Source organism: Arachis hypogaea, chromosome 20, assembly GCF_003086295.3.
Source record: "Arachis hypogaea cultivar Tifrunner chromosome 20, arahy.Tifrunner.gnm2.J5K5, whole genome shotgun sequence".
Lineage (NCBI taxonomy): Eukaryota > Viridiplantae > Streptophyta > Magnoliopsida > Fabales > Fabaceae > Arachis > Arachis hypogaea.
In genome coordinates, this window is record NC_092055.1 from 91,962,495 (window position 1) to 91,970,953 (window position 8,459).

Genomic DNA, 8,459 nt, shown 5'->3' on the forward strand with positions numbered 1-8,459 from the left:
AGAACCTCTCTCTAAACTAAATCTAAATCATGAAAAACTAACTAATTTGGAGACTCTCCTTGAATGGATGCATTCCCCCACTTCATAACCTCTGGTCTATGCCTTCTGGACTTGGATTTGGGCCAAAAAGGGCTTCAGAATTCACTATGAGCGTTTTCTGCAATTTCTGGTGTGTGGCCTCTGTCACGCGTCCGCGTGGGTCACGCAGTCGCGTCATTCGGAGTTTTCCTTGTCACGCGGTCGCGTCAGTCATGCGGCCGTGTCATATGTGTTCTGCTTAAGGTGCGCGGTCGCGTCAGTCATGCGGCCGCGTCGCTGCTTCTTCGCGCTTGGCATGCGGTCGCGTCGTCCATGCGATCGCGTGGATGCCAGTTTCTTCAAAAACTCTGTTTTGTGCTTTCCTTCCATTTTTGTATGTTTCCTTTCCATCCTTTAAGTTATTCCTGCCTTTAAAGATCTAAAACTACTCAACACACGAATCACGGCATCGAATGGAAATAAAGGTAATTAAAATAATTAATTTTAAAGCATAGAAAACATGTTTTTCACATACATCATATAATAAGGAAGGGAAAGTAAAACCATGCAATTAATATGAATAAGTGGGTGAAGGATTGAATAAATCACTCAGATTAAGCACAAAAGATATCATAAAATATGGGTTTATCAACCTCCCCACACTTAAACAATAGCATGTCCTCATGCTAAGTCCAAGAGTAATGTTAGGTTAAAGTGATGGAATGCCATGCAATGCAATCTAATCTAAATGAAACTACCTAGATGCATCATGCAATTCTAATTTTTATGCACTTGTATATAAAGCTTGCATGTAGTTGAATCAATTCACATTCTCAAGGAGTCATATATATATATAGCCAAACCTTAGATAGTTGATAAAGGGCCTTTACAATTGAGATGGGAGAGAAAAATATTTTATAAACTTGCAAGACAATTAATAATTTTAGCAGAGATATATGTTAATGAGCTATTGAACCCTCACTAGATTTTGTGTTTACTCTCTACTCACTTAGTGTTTATTGGGTTAATCACTCTATTCTTCTTTTTATTCTTACTTTCTATAACTTTGTTCTTCATCTAACCAATCAACAATTATAGAATATAGACATACCAAAAATCATGAGGTCTTTAGTTAAGGTTGTAATGGGGCCAAGGTAAAGGTAATGGTATATGTATAAGGCTAAGTGAGCTAATAAGTGAATACTTAATTAGTCTAAGATCTCACCTAACATACATACTTTGTAAAACAAAGCTTCTTTACCTATTTTTCTATATTTTTCCACTTTTGATGTTACATGCTCATGTTTCAATGTTTATTATTTTTATCCCATGTGCATTGCTTTATTTCACATTTGGGGAATTCTTTTGTGTCCCCTTTATTCAACTACTGAAAAATAACACTTTTTTTAATGCACATGGTAATTCAATTATTTTGATTTCACATGAGCATGCTTCCCAAAACTTTTATTTTGAATTATTTTATTCTTTTCAACTTTTCTACCTTTTGTTTTTATCATCCATGTTCCCAATAGGTTTCCCACACTTAAACAATTACACACTTTCTATCTTAAGCTAACCAAGGATCCAACTTGGGATTTTTATTTTGTTTTTCTGCTTAAGGCTAGTATTGTGGCTTATAGAATAAGAGGGGATTTAAAGGCTCAAGGAGGCTAACAAGGGTGATGTAAAGGGTAGGCTAATTTGGGATAGGTGAGCTAAAATCAAATAATGGCCTCAATCACTCTCTTGGTATGTATTTCTATTCTATAATTGGACATATAGATTAAAACAAAGTAAAGAACATCAGAAAAAAAAAAGAAGGGCAGAACACACAGGAATAAAAATTATGGTTTGAATGTAACCATACAATTAAGCTCAAAACTCACAGGCTGTGTATTCTCTAGCTCAAAAATCATTTATCAGTTATGTATGTCATGCAAGTAAAATTAAAAGTTCCCATTATTCTCAACGTAAAACTTAAGGTGGCTTTAAAGTTCTAGTGTTTCTCCTTGATGAAATGTTGTTAACTAACTAACATGTAATGCTATATATACAAGTCGTGTGGATTGTTTCTTATTATGTTCAAGTTCCTAGTTTACTTCCTTTTTATATTTTCAAATTAAACTAAGTTATCTTATGCTAAAAAGGGTAAACTATACTAATTAATCCACAATTTCTATAACTAATAAGTTAGAATTACTACTAAACTAAATGGCTAAAATATGAACTGAAAATACAAAATGCAGAAAATAGAGTATAAATACATGAAAATAGCAATGTATAAGTACTCGGAGAATAAAAATAAAAATAAAGAGAAAAATACAGAAAAATAGCAAAATAAAATGAAAGAGTCTGTAATGGTCACCAAAAGAATACGCCAGAGATGGCGACCTCCCCACACTTAAAATGAAGTATCGTCCCTGATGCTCACTCAAGCAGGGCTCGAAGGGGATGTCGCCAGATCGTATCATCAGCTTCAGGTGCTCATAGGGTCACTTGTTGCGATGCTCCATCTGGTCAAGCCATCGAAAAAGGCGGTGCACTAGATGATAGACGGGCTCTGGGGCAGGTGAAGGTGCAGTGGTGGTGGCAGGGGTAGCTGTAGAGGAAGAGGGGCCGGCAGATGGTGTGGCTGTCTCAGCAGTAGTAGTGAGGAAAGGAGGTCTGTAGCCCAAAGCCAGAAAGTTCCTGCTGTGAGGGATAATCTTCTTGCATTTTGCAGCAGGTGGCTTTTCATCAGCATCCTCCCAAGGCACGTCAGCTCGACGGCCTAGCTGTGTAATCAGATAAGGAAAGGGAAGAGTGCCTCGGACGTGGACCCTCACCATATAGTACCGGATAAAGCGTGGCAGGTACAGGTCCTTACCCTTCATCACACACCATAGAAGGGTGATCATAGCGGCTGGTATCTCAGTCTCGTGAGTGCTCGGCATGATGAATTTTCTAAGTATCTGATGCCATAGCCGAGCCTCATCATTTAAGTAAATCCGCTTGATTCCCTTTGGCGTGGTGGTGTTCTGACCCATAATCCAAGGAATGGTCGGGTCAAAGGCTATCCTGGCCTTGACTGCATCCCAATCAAACTTCATGAAGCGCATGTCCTCCTCAGCTTTTTGATAGCCATCCAGTTGATCAGTTTTAGGCAGAAGTTTCAAAACATCTTCAATTGTCTCTTTAGTTACCAGAATCTGCTTCCCTCTAAGGTTCACTGCATCTAGGGAAGTTTTGAAGTAATTGCAGTAGAATTCCCGGACCCAAGATGCATTGACCTCAGTCAGGTTTCTCTCCAGGAAGAACCAACCTCTTTGTTTGATCTGATCAGAGGTGTATTGCTGGAGTTCTTCTAGGATCTTCAAAGTCCTCTCTAGGTATAGGTTTTTGGAGGTTGCAAACACCGGATACTTCAGCTCACAGTATCGGTTTGCAAACTTTACTGGATCATTAGCAGGGAGTAACTGGTCGGCCTTCTCCTGCGGGGTAAAGTTCTTCTCCCGCCAGGAGTCATCGTGCATGATATCCATGATGGACATAGCGGATTCTCCTCTTTTATGTTTGCCAGTAATTGCCTTTGCTTTTTCCTTTCTCTGGGTGGCAGACATCCTGAAAAATAGAAAACCAGGATATAATAAAAACAGGAAAACAAATAGGCAAATAGTCAAAAGAAACACAAAGTGGCAAAGGAGCAATAGGATAAGGAAAATGAGTTAAGTAAATGTGCATTAAGGATTGTATAGGAGTTAAAAGTCTTAAAACAAGAATTCACAATCCAAAATGTAATAGAAGGCATGTTAATTAGGAAAAATTATCAGTATGCCATGGTTAGAAGGTTAAGGAGAAAGTGAAAAACCAAGAAGAGAGAGTATGAAAGGTTAGGTTGGTTAGAATTGAAAAAGAGTTGAAGAAGTTAAAATTAGTGAGTTAGTAAAAAGTGGGTTAATGTAAGTGGCATAATGATAAGTTTCTAAGTAACAAGCATTCACCATTAAAGGCTACAGGTAACTCATAACCAAATAAGGAAATTAGGTTGATGATGATTCAGATAGATATAGAAATAGAAAAAAATTGGAATCTAAGCATCAAAAATGCAATTTATGAACCAGGAAATCAAAAAGAATAGGAAAGCTTGCCCTGGCATTAATGAATTGGTTTGGTTAAATCTAATGAGAGCACAGTTGAAAATGCCAAAACCAAGACATGAATGGAAACATTTTACAGAAATTTGGGCAGCATTCCGGCTAAAATTGGATTGTCCCGGAAAATAAACAGCAATAGAATAGTTCATATGAATCAAAATTAAAGCTGCAATTAAATAGTATGAATAAGAAAGAGCATAGCAGCATGAACTTGAAGAGCAGCATATGAACATTACTAACTTCACAGCAACAGCAGAATTGCAAATTGATAAAATAAGAAACATGAACAGTGCAATTAAACAGGCCTAAATCCACTAACTACATCCTAGGCTACCTAATAACCTAGAATCCACTACAACATGCATATCTAACTAGTCTAAATATGAACATAAACAGAAAAATATTAATTAACTACGAATGGATAGGAGGGTGGCGTTCGTTGGAACCTGGTAGGTGAATTAAGGAGAATGGGGCAGAGGGGTGGTTGGGGATGGTAGCGGTGGTGTCTAGCGCGGCGGAGGAGGGTGGCGCGGCGGCGGCGATTGCTGTTTGGAGGCAGGGGCTTCGGGAAGAGCAATGGGGGTATGGGGAGAGAGAGGGAAGGAAGGGAAGGGCGGGCTTGGGTGGCAAATGGGGGCGCGACGGTGACGGCGGCGCGGTGGGGTGGTGATCGCGGAGGGGGCAGTGGCGGTGGAGGAAGGAAGGAGAAGGAAGAAGGAGAAAGAAGGGGAAGGAGGAAGGGGGTGGGTGGCGACAGGGTCTGGGTGGTCGGCGGGGTGGCGGCGGTCGGTGATGGTGGCTGGGTGGTGGTTGGGTGGTTGGAGAAGAAGAGAGGAAGGAGAAGGGTTTGGGGGGGCGCGAATGGTAGGGTTCGCGTGACTGGGGGGTTATAAATTTGAATCTACGCACGCGGTCGCGTGGCTGGAGTGAAATGGTGGTCGACGCGATTGCGTGAGTGGCGCGATCGCATGGGATAGCTAAAAGAGTGAATGACGCGATCGCCTGGGGCATGCCATCGCGTCGCTGGAAATTGTGCTAAACGCACGAATCCAGCATCGTTTCAGCACAACTCTCTGTCTCCTCTAGGGATGTTGTGTAATCCATACGACGCGATCGCGTCGCTCACGCGATCGCGTGGGATTGATGTTGTGCAAGTGACGCGATCGCGTCAGGGACGCGATCGCGTGGGCACTTTGTGCAAAACGCACAATGGCCGTACGATTCTAGCCTAACTTTCTGGACGTTGGATCTTTACGCCGATCTCCAGATCACGCGGCCGCGTGAATGACGCGGTCGCATGGGAAGTGTTTTTCGCAACTTGACGCGATCGCATGAATGATGCGGTCGCGTCGCGCACCCTTTTTTTTTGTGCAAAATGCAGAATGCAATGCTAATATGAATGTTATGCATGATTCCAGGTTCAATAAAACAAAATAAAACTCAAAAATAAACAAAACAGAATAAAATTAAAATTGAAAAAAAAAAGAACGATCATACCATGGTGGGTTGTCTCCCACCTAACACTTTTAGTTAAAGTCCTTAAGTTGGACATTGGATGAGCTTCCTGTTATGGCGGCTTATGCTTAAATTCATCTAGAAATCTCCACCAATACTTGGAATGCCAATAGCCTCCGGGGTCCCAAACTAGGCATGTGAAGCTTCTGAGCATTTTCTGCAATTTCTGGTGCGTGGCCTCAGTCACGCGTCAGCGTGGGTCACGTGGTCGCGTCATTCGGAGTTTTCCTTATCATGCGGTCGCGTCAGTCATGCGGCCGCGTCATATGTGTTCTGCTTAAGGCACGCGGTCGCGTCAGTCATGCGGCCGCGTCGCTGCTTCTTCGCGCTTGGCATGCGGTCGCGTCGTCCATGCAATTGCGTGGATGCCAGTTTCTTCAAAAACTCTGTTTTGTGCTTTCCTTCCATTTTTGTATATTTCCTTTCCATCCTTTAAGTCATTCCTGCCTTAGAAGATCTGAAACTACTCAACACGCGAATCACGGCATCGAATGGAAATAAAGGTAATTAAAATAATTAATTTTAAAGCATAGGAAACATGTTTTTCATATACATCATATAATAAGGAAGGGAAAGTAAAACCATGCAATTAATATGAATAAGTGGGTGAAGGATTGAATAAATCACTCAGATTAAGCACAAAATATATCATAAAATATGGGTTTATCAAGCTCTCACCAAGGCTCGAAGAGGGGGGCACCAAGGGAGCTGAGCACGCACTAAGGCAAAGAGGGATGGCGCCCAAAAATTCAAGCGTAGCGCTCCCTTTTGCGACCTTTTTCGTGCCTCAACCAAGGGAAGCAAATCTCACCCAGGGAAGCAACAAGGAGTAGTGCTCACAATTTGAGCGTAACGCTCACTTAGTGAACGCTATACTATGGGCAAGGAGCAATGCACACAAGGGGAGAAAGAGTGAAAGTAACGCTCACTATACCAAATGGAGTGCTCCCCTGGAAGGTTCCCACACACCAAACCAACTTGAACCAAAACCAACCGGACCCATCTTTCTTCAAATCCAAAAACCAAAAGGCCCACTCCAAGCTTTGAAGACCAAAATAGAAAGTGTATAAATAGGATTAAGTGTGATTTTTAAAAGGACCTTTTGCTCACTTTTAGTTTTAACTTTTAGCTCATTTTTAGTTTTCACTTTTTAATTTTCGTTTATTCTGAATTGGGGATTTGGGAATTGGATCTAGTTTTCTTTCTGCATTTTCTTTTCTTCTGTAACTTTTACTTTTTGTTCTTAGAATTTGAATTGAGATTGAAGAGCTCCATTGATTCCTGATCTGAGAATCATCTTTGCTTTTCTCTTGTATAGTTTTGGGAATTGGAGAATTGGATCTAAGTTTCTTTTGCTGTTTTAAATTTCATTTTCTTCTGCAATTTATTTTCTTCTTGATCAAGAGAGTAATTGAGATTTAGATCTGCTTTCTAATCTCATTGCTCTTCTTTGATCTTCAATTTCTCTTTAGGATTTCATAATTTACTCAAGTTTCCTTGCTGTTTTATTTCTTGAAGAAATTTTCCATATCTGTTCTTGCTACTGAGATCCAGATCTGAAGTCTTGCATCTCAGAGCTTTCTGATTTACTTTAGTTTGCAATTTCTTGTTCAATTCAAAGTCCCAGCACCTAAATCCTTTTACTCTTCAAGTAATTTACATTTCTCAGCAAATTAGATTCAGCAAATTTACATTTCTTGCACTTTAAGTTTTTGCAATTTACTTTTCAAGCAATTTAAATTTCAGCTCTTTTACTTTCTTATTCTTTAAGTTACTTGCAATTTACCTCTTCTGCATTTTATCCTTCAGCTCAATTTACCTTCTGCACCTTTATTTACTTGCAATTTAGCTTCTGTCAATCAAAATCACTCAATTCATCAGCTGTTCGCTTAACTAAATTCATCACCTAACTAAAATTGTTCAATCCATCAATCCTTGTAGGATCGACCTCACTCTTGTGAGTATTACTACTTGATGCGACCCGGTACACTTGCCAGTGAGTTTGTGTGGAATCGTCTTTCCACCCATCAAGTTTTTGGCACCGTTGCCGGGGATTGATTTAGATTGACAATGATTAAGTAAGGTGATAATCTGGATTAAGCATTTTCTTTTTATTTTTACTAAGCACACTAACTATTTGAATTTTTGCTTAAGCTAACACTAACTCACTCTAGCAGTAGAGTGTTTCATTTTGGTTTCTGGTTTTGTGTTTATGTCAGGAGGAAGAAGAGGTGAATCCACATCTCTTAACCTTAACGAGAGAACCCTCCGAAGCTTGAGAAGGGAAGCCAAAGGAAAGAGAGTTATTGGTGAAGAGGAATTAGAGGAAGAAGATCAAGTCATGGACGATGACATTCTATATCACACTGATGGTGTGGCCAACAACCATGGCCAGCCTCAGAGAAGAGTCTTGGCTTCCTACACTATCTCCAACCCAAAGCATTGTGGGAGTAGCATTCTAACCCCCAATGTCAATGCCAATAACTTTGAACTCAAGCCTCAATTGATCACCCTGATTCAAAACAACTGTCAATATGGAGGAAGTGCTGCTGAAAATCCAAACCAGTATCTCTCTGTGTTTTTGAGAATTTATGACACTGTTAAAAGCAATGGAGTCAATCCAGATATCTATAAGCTTCTTTTATTCCCATTTTCACTGAGAGACAAATCCACACATTGGTTAGAAACCTTCTCTAAGGAGAGCATTACCAGCTGGGATGATTTGGTTAGCAAATTCTTAGCCAAATTCTATCCACCTCAAAGAGTCATCAAGCTAAAAACTGATGTGCAAAC